We start from the raw sequence: 17,345 nt of genomic DNA, 5'->3' as shown, positions 1-17,345 counted from the left end.
TGCCATCTGCTACCATATTGAGAGAGCCAATTCATATGATGCCCCAAAGTGGCACTGAAACAGAATTAATTAATCTAGAATTTTAAAACCACTCTGCAGGTTGAGTCTCCCTTATCTGAAATGCTTGGGATCGTCTCTTCCAACTCTATTATTCTATGATTCTATGGCCTGTTACAGACTGCCAAAATAAAGCTGCTTCAGGTCTCTTTGGAGGTATGCTATTTAAATGATGCATGGGTCCTAAGAGTCCAGAGGTCACACCAAAGCCACACTCCATTCCTAAGCACTGGAGAGCAGCTTTGGTGCAGCTTCCGGATTCTTAGGATGCATGCATCATTTAAATAGCATACCTCCAAAGAGACCCGAAGCAGCTTTATTTTGGCAGTCTGTAACAGGCCTATGATTCTCCGAAAAGTGTTTTGGATATACATTTGCATATATATCCATAATGAGATACCTTGGAGATGGGAACCACATCTAAACATAATATTCATTTTAAGTGTCAGATATACCTTATAGACATAGCCAGAAGATAACTTTATAACAACAACAACAACAACAATAATAATTTTGTGCATGAAACAAAGCGTATCTACACCGAACCCCATTTTGGAAGAAAGGTGGGCTATGAATCGATTAAATAAATAAACAAACCACCTGAAAGTAAAAGTGTCACTATCTCAGCCAACCATGAAAAAAAGTTTTAGGGTCTACTTTTCCCACCAATCCTTAATGTTATATATCATGTTATTTTGTGAATCCAGATATAATGCTCCTTGTCTAATTCACTCTTTCTCCAACTTGGGTGGCTGCTACAGAGCTTCCACACCATTCAACAAATCTATAAGGGAGGTAGAATTCCACAGGTGCAGCTCTCCATCATTCAGATGAGGGGCAGATGTACCTGTTGAGCTTCTGCATGTCATACAAAGATTATGGGACAGTTCACACTTGTGTGTCCAGCCCTTCGTTATTCCACACTTGACTCTCAGCTAAAACACAGGAGCCATTTTCTTTGAAAACGGGCTTCTGTCATAAGGCTGAAAACAGTCAGTATAGACTGAGGCTGCATCTGCACTGCAGAAATAATCCGGTTTGACCCCCACTTTAAGTGCCACGGTGCCATGCTATAGAATCTGGTGCCTGAGCAAACTACTATTCCCAGGATTTCATAGCAAGGTGCCTTGGCACTTAAAGTGGAGTCAAACCAGATTACTTCTGCAGTGCGGATGGATCATGAGTCTCCCTTATCCAAAATGCGTGGGACCAGAGGTGTTTTGGATTTTTAAAATTATTATTTTGGAAAGACCTGTCTTTGTATTTGCACATACACACAGAATCAGCGATCTTGGCAATGGGACCCAAGTCTAAACACAGAATTCATTCATGTTCCCTGTTATATATCTCAGACACATAGCCTTAAGGTAACTTTATTTATATATTCATTTGATGTTTATGCCGCCTTTCTCTCAGAAGGGGACCCAAGGCGGCTCACAAATGAATACATTTTAAAAGCTTTACAATAAAAGTTTTAAAACAATTAAAACCCTCAAACAAAAACAGTATAAAATCACACACATTAATAAATAAACAAATAAACCATAATTATAATACACACCCGATATAAAAGCCTAGATACATGTGAAGTCGAAGGCTTTCACAGTCGGCATCCATAGTTTTTTTGTGGGGTTTTAGCCCAAAAAACCTATATACATTACTATGTATTAAAAGCCTGCCTGAATTTTATATGTAATATTCAAAATGATATGGTGCATGAAATGAAGTCGGGGAACTTTCAGGGTGAGCAACTTCATAACTGCAAAGGAAATTAAATTAATCAAAATGTACCAAAGCTATATAAATAACAAACAAGTAAATAGAAGTAGATCAATATAAGAGAATAATGTTGCACAAACCAGAAAACAACAACAAGAAGTTTAGCAACAGTTAATACAGTTATAGATTGAAAGAATACTATCTTTATTATATGAGAATGATATGTTACGTAAAATAGAATTATTAAATGTAAGAACCTATGTGTATAAATGACTATGATATTGTAAAAATTAATTAAAAATAACTAAAAAGGGGGACAGGGCATGATAAATTGTAGGGCATTAAAAATGTAGGATATAAGAGAAGGGACATAAAAATTTAAGAAAAAGAAGTTTAAATGTGCATATTTGTTATATGTAGTCTAGTCTATGTCTATGTTTGGGTTTGGTTCACTATGTCCATGTTATGTTATGTTTATGTTATTGTACTGTGTTTTATTGTACTGTATTGTATTAATATCGATTTTAAATGCTGGAAAATAAAAAAAAATCTAATTAAAATGTAGGACATTGCAAAATAAATGCTAAAAACTTTGGTTTCTCTTCAGATTGTATGTTTCACCTTTTAAAAACACTCATATAAAGGTAAATTCATGCTTCTTTGTGCTAGGTGCATAAATGACTATGTTATAATAAAAATTAATTTAAAACTAATAACTGCAGAGGGGGACAGGGCACAGTAAAACGTAGGCCATTAAAATACGTAGAACATTGCAAATAAAAGCTAAAAACACTCATATAAAGATAAATTCATGCTTAGGTTTATGTAGGAACTTAAAATAGGATAAAATAAAATAAACCTGCCAGTGACATACATTCTAGAAAATGGAATATAATACAAAATTAATGCACAATATCATTCAACAAAAATATATACAAACAACAGGGTCTTGGAATATTTTGGATTCTGGGCTTCCGGAGAACGGAGACTCAACTAAGTGAAGCGAAGCGAAGCAAATAAATAAAGTAAATAGAGACCAAAGAGCCAGAATAGGATTTTAATCTGGGACTGAAGGGTCTTTGTTCCCAGTCTCCACAACTGGGGCCCAGTATGCCTTTCTCCCTTTGGTCAATTGCTTTGCAAATGTAGGCCTCAGGGACCATCAAGGGCCTGGTTGCCCCGGCAACGCCAGGATGCTGCTGTCAGGCAATTGTAGGCCGCCATCCACTTCCATTCAGACGCGCGCCAGGGAAATCGGCTAGAAAGTCGCCCACGGCGAGCGCCAAAAACGGGTCAGGACCGGGGCTGGTTTTGGAGGTCCCCCGTTTCAAATATTAGGCCATCTCTGTGTGATTTATCCAAGGGGTAGGACTCAGGCCTTAAAGGAATGGCTGTACTGTATTCATCACCAATGAAACGCAATGCACAACAGACAGCAGCGCAAACATCGGCCTCACATAGTTTTTTGTGGGTTTTTTGGGCTCTGTGGCCATGTTCCAGAAGAGTTTGCTCCTGACGTTTTGCCAGCATCTATGGCTGGCATCTTCAGAGAATGAAGATGCCAGCCACAGATGCATTCTCTGAAGATGCATTCAAATGCCTTGTCTGAAGATGCCAGCCACAGATGCTGGTGAAATGTTAGGAATAATCTCTTCTAAAAATGGCCACATAGCCCAAAACCCCACAAAAATCTATGGATGCTGGCCATGAAAGCCTTCGACTTCACATCAGCCTCACAACTTCACTGGCACTCACAATCCGACCCCTTGCGTCTGTTATTCAATGTTATTCAATCTCTTATTCAATACTGATTTCAGCAAGGTCTTTGACAAGGTTCCCCATGATATTCTTGCAAACAAGTGAATAAAATGTGGGTTAGACAAGGCAACTGTTAAATGGATTTGCAATTGGTAGACTGGCCGAAGCCAAAGGGTGCTCAACAACGGCTCCTTTTCATCCTGGAGAGAAATGACCAGTGGGGTGTCCAGTGGGGGTCTGTCCTGGGCCCAGGGCTATTTAACATCAATGACTTGGATGAAGGAATAGTGGGCATGCTTATCACATTTGCAGGTGACAGCAAATTAGGAGGAGTAGCTAATACTCCAGCGGACAGGATCAGAATGACCTCAAAAGATTAGAAAGCTGGGTGAAAGCTAACAAAATGAATTTCAATACAGAGAAATGTAAGGTACTGCACTTAGGGTGGAAAAACAAAATGCATAGATATAGGATTATGGGGGACACCTGGTTTAAGGAGAGACTTATAGGTGTGAAAGGGATCTAGGAGTCCAAGTAGACTAGAAGTTGAACATGAGTCAACAGTGTGATGTGGCAACTAACAAGGCCAATGTGATTTTAGGCTGCATCAATAGAAGTATAGTGTCTAGATCAAGGGAAGTAATAGTGCCACTCTATTCTGCTTTGGTCAGGCCCCACCAGGAAAAGTGCTGTTTCCAGTTCTGGGCACCACAATTCAAAAAGGACATTGAGAAACTGGAGCATGTCCAAAGGAGGGCAACTAAAATGGTGAAGGGCCTGGAAACCATGAAGCCCTATGAGGAACGACTGAGGGAGCTGGGGATGTTTAGCCTGGAGAAGAGAAGGTTAAGAGGTGATATGATAGCCCTGTTTAAATATTTGAAGGGATGCCATATTGATGAGGGAGCAAGCTTGTTTTCTGCTGCTCCAGAGACTAGGACCCAATGGAGTAATGGATGCAAGCTCCAGGAAAAGAGATTCCACCTCAACATTAGGAGGAACCTCCTGAGAGTAAGGGCTGTTCAACAGTGGAACACACTCCTTCCTTGGAGATTGTGGTGGAGTCTCCTTCCTTGGACGTCTTTAAATAGAGGCTGGATGGCCACCTGTTGCGGGTGCTTTGATTTAGATTTCCTGCATGGCAGAAGAGGGTTGGACTGGATCAGGGCCCTTGCGTTCTCTTCCAACTAGAATTCTATGATTCTATAATAAGTTTATAATAAAGTTTGACACTGCTTTAACTCCATGGCTCCAGGCAATGCAATTCTGGGGTTTGGAGTTTTGTGAGATATTTAACCTTCCTTGTTAAAGAGCTCTGGTATCACAACAAACGACAAATCCCAGGATTCCAAAGGATGGAACCATGGCAGTTAAAGTGGTGTCAAACTGCATTATTTCTGCAGTGTAGTTGCAGCCTCAGCTCCCATCATAAAAGGAAGTTTGTATATTTCCACGCAATAAGCCATATCAGAGAACAAAATCAGCAGATCTCTACAAAAGTTGTTCCCAGATCACTGGCTCACACTCATCCATCTCTCTATTGTTCCACTCCATCTGTTTCCCCGTCTCCATTTTATCTGTCCATCTCAATGTCACTCTTCCCTTTCCTTGCATAGATCTATGCTTGTTTTCACAGCCTTCCCTTCTGCACAATTCAGTGTAAGAAAATTGAAAGCAGCCAGAGAAACCTGATACAATATCATCTAAGTCGGCTCATGTCGTCTATTCTCTGGGTCTAATTGATTTAAATCAGTCCTATGGCAGCATATAATAATAATAGGATTTATTTATGTACCACCCAATCACTGGGAATCCGGGCGGCTTACAACAGAGGGGATAATAGATGGTTCCCTGCCCACAGGTTTACAATCTAAAAGACAGGACACAAAAGAAGAAGGGAATGGGGAGGGGGGGAGGGGATCAGGTCCAGCATTCTTCTCTTCCTCTGAGGCCTGGACCAAGGCAGATGGACCCGAGGGAGGGCTCTTCAGGCTAGCCCTGGTGGAGCTGGGCCTGCCTGGTCAACTCCCTCATAGGCCGGAGGATGACAGTTATGGAGGGAGGAGTCTCTTCTTCCAGGCTAGCCCTGGTGGAGCTGGGCCTACCTGGTCAACTCCCTCATAGGCTGGAGGATGACAGTTATAGAGGAGGAGTCTTTTCTTCCAGGCTAGCCCTGGTGGAGCTGGGCCTACCTGGTCAACTCCCTCATAGGCTGGAGGATGACAGTTATGGAGGAGGAGTCTCTTCTTCCAGGAAGGCCTGATGGAGCTAGCCTGCCTCTCTCTCCCTCAAGATGGTGGCTGAAGGGAGGGCTTGTCTTCTTCCAGGCAGGCCTGATTGGAGCTAGCTAGTTTATATGGGATAAACTGAAAAATCATGTGCCTCTGCCGTTATGACCCATAGACAAATATTATGAGATCAAATTTAGGATTTTTAGACTGGGAATGTTCAAAATATTTATTTAAGTATCTTTAATTATACTTAGTGTTAACCTCTGGGAATTAATCTTATCTGTAATAACTTCGTGTGTGTGTTATTCATTTTATGTTTATGAATTTTAGCAGTAACTCTGTGTGTGCATATTTGTAATTTATACCTTGGTTTATATTTCTGTTTTATGACCGTAAATAAATGATGATGATAACTAATTTTACCCTAGCTGTGCATGTGCTATGCTTGCACTATTTTAAATTGTTTCAACTGGTTTTAAGTTGTCTGGTTTTTAACTGATAAATGATTTAATATATTTTAGTCTATAATTTTTGTGGGTTTTTCATGGTATATGGCCATGTCCTAGAAGAGTTTATTCCTGACGTTTCACCAGCATCTGTGGCTGGCATCTTCAGAGAAACATCAGGAACAAACTCTTCTAGAACATGGCCACAGAGCCCAAAAAACCCACAAAAATCTATGGATGCCGGTCACGAAAGCCTTCAAATTCACATATTTTAGTCTCTTTAAATTATTGTTATTATTTATTGTTTTAAACTGTTGTGGAACAGTCAAAGGCATATATACACATGCACACGCTCACCGATTAAAATGTGCAACAAAACTAGCCTCAAATCCTCATCCTAGGGTCTAGTTATTGCAACTTGCCGCAAAGAGAGTCCTGGATCTCCTCCGGCTCAATCCACTGCCCCTTGGGAACCCAAACTCTTTCCTCTTGGCATTGCGGCCCAATTGACAGAACCTGCTTCCCTCGCCTTGTGTGTTTCCTCTCCAACCACAAAGCTGAAGAGGCACCTTAGACAGGCCCTTTCCCCAGACTTTATTCTGGGACGTTTTCGGAAACTCGATCGCAAACAGACCGGGGCGGAGCGGAAGACTGGATTAGTGCGCAGGCAGCCGGGGAAAAGGCGGAGGGGATATTTCTGTCTTTTGCATCTGACTGAACAAAAATGTTGTTTCATACTTTCCTGCCCAGCCCAAACCCAAGAGGACCAAACAAAGCAGTCATCTTTGGAATAAGACAAGTCCTTAACCAAGATAGGCCTGCCTGCTTCATCCATCACATTTAGGGACTGTTGCACTTGAGCCATGCATAGCAACATTTATGTTTTCTTCTGTGTTACAAATAGAAGCAAGAGTACTTGGAGAAACTTCTGGAGTCTGACACTGTTTTCCAAAGTCCATTACACACTACTGACATGGGTCAAATTAAGCCCCGGTTATTTCCAACTAGAGAAACTCCTGGCTTATGGCTACACCAAAGCTTTTATCCATGCAGATTTTCCTCTGTGTTTTCTCTTACAGCGGTTGTGCTGAGCAGTATGGGGTCAGTTCATCTTTCTTCATGGAGAGAGAACTGGAACAAAGATAGGAATTGTGAACTATACTAAAGTTATAGCAGTTTGATACTGCTTTAACAGACATAATACAGTAGTAATAACAATAGTAATAATAATAATGATGATGATAATGTTTTTTTGTGTGTTTTTTGGGGGCTATGTGGCCATGTTCTAGAAGATTTATTCCTGACGTTTTGTCAGCACATAGCCCCAAAACCCCACATAGCCCGAAAAACCCACATAACTTGAAAAACTCATCAAAAAACCATTGATGCTGCCATGAAAGCCACATAGCCTGAAATACATGGGGTCACTATAAGTCAACAGGGAACCTGAAGGCGCTTGCGCACACACTCATGGTACAAGATCCCATCTGATCTTGGAAGCCAAGCAGGGTCAGCCCTGGTTAGCACTTGGATGGGAAACCACTCTGTAGGTTCTATTTCAGAGAAAGGAACTGGCAGTACCACCTCATGAGAATTCCTTGCTTAAGAAAAACCCATGAAATTCATGGGGTCATCATAAGCCAACAGATGACTGGAAGGCACACGCAGACTTAAGTAAGCTGAGAGTTCACCTGAGGCAGTGCATTCCACAGTTTTGCAGCCACAACCAAGAAGCCCTTGATGCATACATTCCTTGAGCGCTAATCGGGCAATTCCAAAATCCCATAGCACTGAGCCATGGCAGTTCAAGTGATGTCAAACAGCCTACGGAGCAGCAGAACACAAACCTGCACCATCTTCTTTCACATAGTTAAAGATGGCTATCCTATCCCTTCTCAGCCATTATCCAAGGAAAACATACCCAGCTCCTCATAGGACTTGGGTTCTTAGTTCCTTGGCTGAAAGCATGATTCTTAACCCAATTTCACACCAGCTGCAGTAGTGTAGCGCCAAGAGTGACTTTACTAAGACAACATAGGGTAGTCTGTGGTAGAAGCAATGACCCCCCAAAATGTATATGCTAATCACCAGCTTGACTAGTTTACTCTACCATTAGCCTGTCTCCTTGTTGTCTGCCCTTCCTCTTCCCAGAGATGGTTTCATCTCATCAGTTCAAATTACAGCTTTTAGGCTTGCAAGGGCCCATTTTGATGGAAAACCATTCCCACCTTCCTGGGACACACTCTCATTAGGCTCTCTTTGCATCAACCACAACCAGAAGGGTCATTACGGTGTGGTTTCTCGCTCTGCCCTCTCAACCAGGAGGCTATTTATGTGGACAGTCCTTCTGTCCCAAGGCTAGGTCAGCACAGGGTGACTAGATGCCCTAACTGCAAAGGAGGACAAGGCACTGTGAAATGTAGGCCATTCAAGAAAAAATGTTGGGCATTACATAAATGAAAACTAGAAACACTCATATCTGCTCATATCTCATAGTGCTATGGTTCTACAGATTCAACATTTACATGCTTGGAAATTTAGGACTAGTCAGAAGCTACTGCAAATGCTCTCAAGTGGAAAGCAGTAGAAAAAGAAGACCACACTACAGGTGGATAGACTCAAATAAAGTAGTCACAGCTGCCCCGAATTTGCAAGGCCTGAGTAGAACTCTTGATGATAGGGTGGCTTGGAGGTCTCTCATTCCTAGGGTTAGCATTAGACCAAGCCAATTTGATGGCAAATATCAGCTCGGAGCAGAACGGCTTGAGGAAAACAATCAGAATTACGTGGCAAGAGTCAGCAGCCCTCAAGTTATTGTCCTGCAAAACAACGGCAGGAAACCCATCAGTTCCAGGGCTTTCAGATGTAATTCCATCTCCAACTGGGCTTGATAGGCCATAACAGGTAGTGGGCAGGAAATAAGAGACAGAGAGGGGTGACTCACTAGGAAGGGGAGCTGCAAAACTGCACATACTGAGCATGCTGACATGCCACTGTCTGTCCCAAGCGCACCATCCATGCAAGCAATTCACCACATACCTGATTAATCCTCTGCCATCCCACTTTTCCAGCTGCTTTAAAAATGTCCCCGTTTCTCTCTCCCCATACCTCATCCCATTCCCCCCCCCCCCCTTTTGACTTCAGCTTACTCCAATTACTACAAACCAAATTCAAAGTGCAAAAGCAGTTTACCCTCAAGTAACTCAGCAGGGAGGAAAGGACGTGGCTGGAACCAGGCCCTTCCTAGCAAATTTGGGTCTCATCCCCCAAGATATCTGTAGACGCAAATATTCCAAAATTTTAAAAAATCCAAAACACTTCTGGTCCCAAGCATTTTGGATAAGGGAGACTCAACCTGTACATAATTAAGTCAATTGAAAGCATCTCTACTGACAAGCATCGAAAATAGACAAAATAGTACATGATTAGAAGTGTTTTCCCTGTAAATAGCCATTTCTCAAAGGATGAAACCATAGATTATCAATAAGAGAGTTCTGCTGCCTGGCTGCAGCCACAGAGAAGGCCCTGTTTCTTGCATTCTCACCTGTGACAGTGGATGGGACCAAGAGAAGGGCTTCACCTGAAGATCTCAAAAGCTGGGCAGGTCCATATAGGAGAATGTGGACCTCCATGTCTTGGACCTAAGCCACACAAGCTCTCCTTGCCTCTGCAGGAGTCAAACCTGAGTATTGCAACTGAGAAAGTGAAGAATGGGCCAAGGTCTGGCCCTCTGCACACCTCCTCTTTTCGGATATCAGATTGATATTAAAGGGATGTTTTAGGCAGATAGCCACAAGGGCAGGAAACTACCATGATGCAGAGATCTGCCAGGCTCAGCATGGAGGAAGCCAAAGCACTTAGCTGGGTGAGATCGATCAAGATCAGACTCTACATAAACCCTTTCATAATAGGAGTGATGGTGGGTGATAGACCTGGTACTTACACATGAACAGAAGTCCAGGCCAGGGGCATTCAAGGTGATTGTCCAGCCATTTGCCAATTTCCACTTCCATTATTCCCTCTTGGAAACTTCACCTTAATTCTAGAAACTGCCTGGGACATGCATTTCCCTAAAAATTAACCTACCAAGGCAGCCTTGTTGAGAAATCTATACTCAAGACAACAGCCACTATCAGAACAGAATATGGAGAAACAGAATGGTTCCCAATAGGCAAAAGAATCGGGCAGGGCTGCATATTATCACCATAATTATTCAGCTTGTATGCAGAAAATATCATAGGAAGAGCAAGAGCAGTGCTGGACAAAGAAGAAAGAGAAGTGATTATAGGAGGAAGGAACATCAACAATCTAAGATATGCAGACGACACAGTATTACTAGCGGAAAACATCAGTGACTTGGAACAATTACTACAGAAGGTCAAGTGCAAATACAGGACTACTGCTGAACATAAGGAAAACAAAAATAATGACCACAGAGGAACCACATACATTCAAATTAGACAATAAGGAAATGGAAATAGTCACAGATTTCTTGTACCTGGGATCAAACATCATCCAGAATGGAGACAGCAGTCAAGAAATCATAAGAAAAGCCCATGAAAAACAATCATAAGAAAACTAGGAATGGGAAAGGCAGCCACGAAAGAGCTAGAGAAGATGCTGCAGAGTAAAGATAGACAACTGAGCAAGGAACTTAGAATCGTCCAAGCCAGGATTGTCCAAGCCATGGTATTCCCAATCACTATGTCTGGATGTGAGAACGGGACAATGAAAGAAGTGGGTAAGAAGAAAATCAGTTTATTGGAGATGTGGTGCTGGAGAAGTGCTGAGGATCCTGTGGGCGGCCAAAAAGACAAACAAATGGGTCCTTGAAGAGATCAAGCCAGAAATAGCCCTGGAGGCCAAGATGCTTGAGCTGTCATACTTAGGCCACATCATGAGAAAACACAACTCACTGAGAAGACAATAATGCTGGGAAAGACTGAAGGGAGAAGAAAGAGCTGCACATTAGATAACTAAAGTCAATTAAGGAGAACAGAGGCATGAGTCTGCAGGACTTGAGCAGAGCAAATGTCAGGAAGTCTTGGAAATGTCTCATCCTCAGGGTCGCAGTGAGTTTGACTTGAGGGCAGCTAACAACAAGGCAACTTCAATTCAGTCTTGTTTTGAGATCTAGACAAGCTTTCTGTTGGTTTCTCTCCTGACTCTTCATGCCCCCCTCAGGAGCCACAGGCAGCAGCAGGCTGCGCCACTTCCGTTTTGCTGAAATCCCCAATCAGAAACTCTGCTTCTGGAACCAGGTCCAGTATTACCCTCTGCAATCCTGAAACTCACTATATGCTACCAGTGCTAGTGATTGGAGAAACCCATGTTTTTCTCCTCGTTCAGTGAAACCTTGAGGAGAATTTTGTTTCAAAAGTCCCCCTTCCAAAAGGTGATTTCTTCTTCTCTCCTTTTCAGCAGCCAGCGAAATATTTTTCACAGATTTCTCTGAATGACAATAAAAGACAAGGCGAATAATTACGCTAATTACTTTGCATTTCAAACTCAGTTACCATCTCAAAAGGAAGTTTGGCAGAGGTTTAAAGAGCATTCCTATGCTTAAAAACCCCTGAAGGCATACACACAAAAGGGGGAAAAAGCCCAGTCTCAACAAATAAACAGTCCCAACAAGAAATGCTAGAGTTGAGGGGACTCAAGGACCATCCAGTCCAACCCCCTTCTGCTATGAAGTAATACATAGGAATACATGGCATACTAGAGGACATGTATTATTATCATCATCATCATCATCATCATCATCATCATCATCATCATCATCATCATCATCATCATCATCATCATTAACCTTTATTTATAAAGCGCTGCAAATTTACACAGCGCTGTACATACAATCTTTTTAATCGGACGGTTCCCTGCCCTCAGGCTTACAATCTAACAAGACAGAACACAAAAGGAGAAGGGAGTAGTGGTGAGGAAGGGACCTCTCTAGTAGCATGTCCTAGAGGACATGTAGTCTGACCCCTGTTCAACATCAGGATGTCACTGGAAGATGGGACAAACTGAGGGTTTTCTTGGCATAAAGAGGAGTTTTGCCATGGGATGCCCCTCAAACTGAGACAGTGTGACCCACCAGGGACGTAGCCAGGATTTGGGGAAGGGGGGTTCAAGACTAAGTGCCACCATTTTGAGAGGCTAAGAGCCCCCCCCCAAGACACAAAAAGAGGGTCGAGCGTTTACCCTCGACACTTCGATGGCACCACTTTAACTTCCGTTATGGCTTTGTGCTATGGAATCTTGGGATCTGTAGTTTTGAGGACCTGTTGAGTCATCTGCCAGGTGCCACAACAAACTACAAATCCCAGCATTTCACAACATGGAGCCAAGGGCAGTTAAAGTGGCCAAACTGGATTATTTTTTCAGTGCAGATGCAAACTGAGTCCTTCCTCTGAAGGTGTTTAGATCAGATAAATTCAACTCAATAAAGCAAAGTGCAGCTGCACGAGCAATGAGCGGCAGCCACTCTGTTCATGCTCAGAGGCACTGTGCTCATGCTTTGAGACACTGTATTCCAACTTCTGAGCTGAGCTAAGAACCCAGGCTACATCCACACAACATTTCATTCCCACTTCCAAGAGGAATTTTTAATTTTAAGACACACACACACACACACACACACACACACACACTTTTTAATTCCAAGACCTATCCATCTATCTATCTATCTATCTATCTATCTATCTATCTATCTATCATAATTTTTAATTCCAAGCCATTATACGTTCCTTTCTTTTTATAATAAACAAACCCCTTTAAGAGAATCCTATTTTGGGAGAAAGGCAGGGTATAAAATCAATCAATACAAAATTATTGTGCAATAGTCCATCAGTGCATGGCTTGCATTATAAGACTTTATAACTTTAAAACGTTATACGTTTAAAAACTATTAAAATCACAGTAGGCTGAGAGTGCTACAGAATCATGGAATCATAGCGTTAGAAGAGACCCCTAGAAGGGCCCTGATCCAGTCCAACCCCATTCTGCCATGCAGGAACTCCCAGTCAAAGCATCCTCAACAAATTATGTAATGGAGGTGTCCATCTACATTGTAGAAAGATATACTATAGATTAATGCTATGGAAAATCACCACCTTGAGTCCGTATAATGGGAGAAAGGCGGGCTATAAGAAAATAACAACAACAACAACATCTGGGTATTGTAGTTTTGTGAGACATTTAGCCTTCTTTGTCAGAGAGCTCTGGTGGCACAACATACTACAAATCCCAGGATTTTCCATAGCTTTAAAGTATTGTTGAACTGGATTACTTCTGCAATGTGCAGCCTTATTAGACTGCAGTTCCCAGCAGTCTGTGGTGCTGCTGGATGATGGGGCCTGCAGTCTAGCAAGCATTGCCTGGAGCAGGGCCATAGGACTCCACAGCCCCGATTCATCATCTTAGATTGATTCCATATATTAATTAATCATAAAATCATAGAGTTAGAAGAGACCCCAAGAAGGGCCATCCAGTCCAACCCCATTCTGCCGTGCAGGAACTTTCCATCAAAGCATCCCCATTGACAGGCTGAAAAAGGGCCAGCTAACTGTATTTTATTCTATTTGTCTTTTTAAAAAGAGAAAAAACAAGGCTGGAAAGAAGCCTCTTGCCTTTTTGCATCACAGATCCTCATCTTTTTTGTTGTTGCAAAAATCCAGAAATGACTGTTTTTGAAAACATGAGTCCATTCTCAGGAGAAATGTCCAGAGCAGAGTCTGAGTCTCCTTTTTCTGGAGTTCTGAAACCTGAATTATTCCAAAACCCAAAACTGACCCTGAGAGCATCTAGTCTGACCCCAACTCAAGGAAACTTGGGAATCCTGAAGGTTTAGATCAATTACTGAATTACTGAATTATACAAGGAATAGTGGTCTCAGGGTTTTGCTGAAGCTCAGTATGCAGAAGCACAACATTATTTTAAAAATATTGTGCATTAAATTACCTTCAGTCTATGTCTATGAGATGCATATGAGACATACATGGATCCCATCTCCCATTATATCCCATTAGACATACTGTATAAAAAATATACCAAACTCTGAAAAACTCCAAAATACATCTAGTCCTCAGCATTTTGGGTAAGGGGTATTATTATTATTATTATTATTATTACTATTGCATGATCTTAGCATCACCATGGAAAAGGTGCAGAGAGAATTGGTCATGTCCTGCCTCTGAGGCTGAGAGAATGTGACCCTCACAAAAGAGAATGTGGGAAAATGAGGATCTGCTGAACTTTTCCCCTGCCATTCGCTTCTCCTTTTGTCTCTTGTCCCTTTGGCGGGTTACAAACCGCCATAAAGTACGCGCTCCGCGCGTGCTAGGGTTGGGAAGGGCCGTATTAGGATTAGGAAGGTTCTTACCTTCCTGACGGCCCTTCCTCCCAGTACGTGCGGAGCGCGTACTTTTTTGCGGTGCCCATCCACATGGGCGCCGCCATGTTGATGTACTGGACGCTGTGCGTCCAGATGTGTCGCGGCGGAAGTGACGTCGCGAGGGCGCACTCCACCCCTCACGGCGCCACTTCCACGTTCCAAAAAGGAGCGGCATTTCGCCGCTCCTTTTTTGCTGCGCAGGGAAGCCTCGCGGTCTGGCAGCTGGGGCTTCCCTACGCAGCGAATGGCGGCGGTGGGAAAACGGCCCCTTGAGGGCCGTTTGTAACCCGCCTTTAGACTGCAAGCCTGAGGGCAGGGAAATATCTAGTAATTTGTAAGCTGCTCTGATAGCCTTTTGGCTGAAGAGCTGGGCATAAATTATTATTATTATTTGACATCCCCCTTTGACATCCCCACCTCCTTCTTCTCTTTTGTGAGAATTTGAATGGCAGAGCATGATGTAAAGTGGAGAAGGCTCCCTCTTTTTGTTCTGTGAGTGAGAAAAGATGGGGGGGGGGGAAATCACACTAACAAAGGAAATAGCCCCTGGTAAAAGCCAGGATGAATGATAGCTTTTCTTACGCAAAATACCCAAACCCTGGAAGTCGAATTTGTCAGCTCAAAGTCTCTCTCTTCCCTTCATTTTGATATTATTAAAAATAATATTCTTACTCATTGATCGAGAAGTGGTCAGAAATTTCTTCTCTCTAAAATGTTATCGAAATTGTCGAATTAGGCATATTTCTCCTAATTTTCGAATTTTGGAGAATATTCTTTACATCCCTAGCTACCACCTTTATAGCAACAGTTCTTGTATATATATGTGTGTGTATGTGTGTGTGAGAGAGAGAGGGGGGGGGTGCTTTTGTGTGAAAGTTGATTTCCCTTTGCTGTGACAAATATAACTACATTTGGACCTTGCATTCTGGAGTTCTGTTTCTCGGACCTGATAGACCTAGGTTTGATCCCTGCTTCTAGTTGCCCAAAGCCCTCTCAGCAAGCTTTGCTTGAGCAAATAATATTTCCCCTATTAAATACTGGTTATGGGTACCTTCTGGGACCCTAGCATTTTGGGTAAGATGCGAAGTCTGTAGTGTTTCAGGAGACCTGGGGATTCAGAGATGGAGTTCAACGATTACAATGGGATGAGCACATGGAGCACAGAACCGCCTCCTTTACACTTGGAACAGTTTGCCTGCATTTCTTATACAGTGGTGCCTCGGGTTACGAAATTAATTCGTTCCGCGGCTAATTTCGTAACCCGAAAAGCCTTCATAAGCCGAAAACCCATAGGCGCTAATGGGGAAAAAAGCCGCGGCTCTGCCGCGGCTCCATTTAAAACAGCGCCGGAGTTTTTTCGTAACCCGAAAAAACTTTCGTAACCCGAAACAATAAATCCCTATGGGATTTATTCGTATCCCGAAAAATTCGTAAGCTGGGTATTTCGTATCCTGAGGTACCACTGTACAGCGAATGCCCATCCAGGACTTTCCAGTCATGGAGCTGAATAGCCCAGTGTCCTCCAAAGCCCCCCAGTTCACAGTCCATGGCTGCCAAAAGCCTAACAGTTTATTTATTTAGCCACGTATAAAGTCCGCCTTTGTGCAACATGCAAAAAAGCCATTGCATCTTGGCCATGCTGAGCCAGCCAGGGGGTTACGCAGGATGTGGGAGAGGGTAATATCATGAAGACGGAGCTTGTTTGCCTGTCCGGGGGGGGCGGGGGGCGTACAAATTAGCCAATAATAATGATAATAATAATAAATACAGGTGTCTGAACAATACTTGTTCAGATTGGCGCGTGCCACTCTGGGAGGGTGAAAGCCTGACTCTTTGGAGAATACTGATGGCTTTGTTCAAGCAGAAAGCTGAATGGAAAAGCCAAGAATCAAAAATCCATCCGTTCATTGCTTTAGAAATATTTCAAGATACAGGATACTTGGCTAAGCGTGCTAACTTTGCCACACAACGAAGGGTCTCTTTTTCCATCCGCTGTGACCGCTCACACCCACCAACACTCCTGACCTGGCTCCAATAATCACACACGCACACTTCCTATTTCAGCTGTAAATCACATCTAAATCACCCTTTACTTCCTAGCTCCCCCCCCCAAATCTGTTCTTGCCTGACCCTTACAAATTAAAGCAAGTTTTGGGGGGAGCTTCAAGGTGTGTTGTTGGGGTGCCTTAAATCCTGACGCCACATCAGACCGCAATTGGAGGAATTTGGCAGAATTGTTTAAACAATCATTCAGTCTTCCCTGAATGACTGACCCAGTTGCCCCCCTGATATGGACTGCCTAATGATTGCCCCATGCTGTCCTGTTCTTCTAGCTGCTGTTTTAATGATTTTAACTGTATTTTGTTATAGTTTTGTTGTATTGTGGATGTGTTTTAAGGAGGGAGGGGATATGTGCCCATATGTGCCTCACCCCTAGCACGTGACGAGGGTGTCAAAATGGTGGTGCCCTGTACAGACGGGCGCTGCCATTTTGACACGACAGACGCCTAGCATCCTCACGTCACAGCATCATAATAACGTCACGTGTGCACCATTGGCGCACTGCGGTGTCATTATGGCTCCGCAAAAAGAACCCACTCTTTGCGGGTTCTTTTTGCTCCAAGAGGGAGCTGCACGGTTTGTCCCTTGCGGCTTCCTTGCGGAGCAAAACAAGGCCATGTACCCCACCATGGTTTTGATTGATGTAAGCTGCCTTGATCTCATTGAAGAGGCGGGATAGAA

At 42.9% G+C, this 17,345-nt stretch overlaps 1 protein-coding gene across 3 annotated transcripts in view; it reads right to left on the bottom strand.

The window, feature by feature from the left end:
- Positions 1-17,345, bottom strand: part of LOC121929490 (1-phosphatidylinositol 4,5-bisphosphate phosphodiesterase gamma-1-like) — a 98,042-nt gene that overhangs the window by 71,188 nt on the left and 9,509 nt on the right. The gene's annotated exons all lie outside the window — the stretch shown is intronic.

Source organism: Sceloporus undulatus, chromosome 4 (assembly GCF_019175285.1).
Source record: "Sceloporus undulatus isolate JIND9_A2432 ecotype Alabama chromosome 4, SceUnd_v1.1, whole genome shotgun sequence".
Lineage (NCBI taxonomy): Eukaryota > Metazoa > Chordata > Lepidosauria > Squamata > Phrynosomatidae > Sceloporus > Sceloporus undulatus.
Note: the sequence above shows the minus strand (reverse complement) of the source record. Positions and strands in the feature narration are given on the sequence as shown.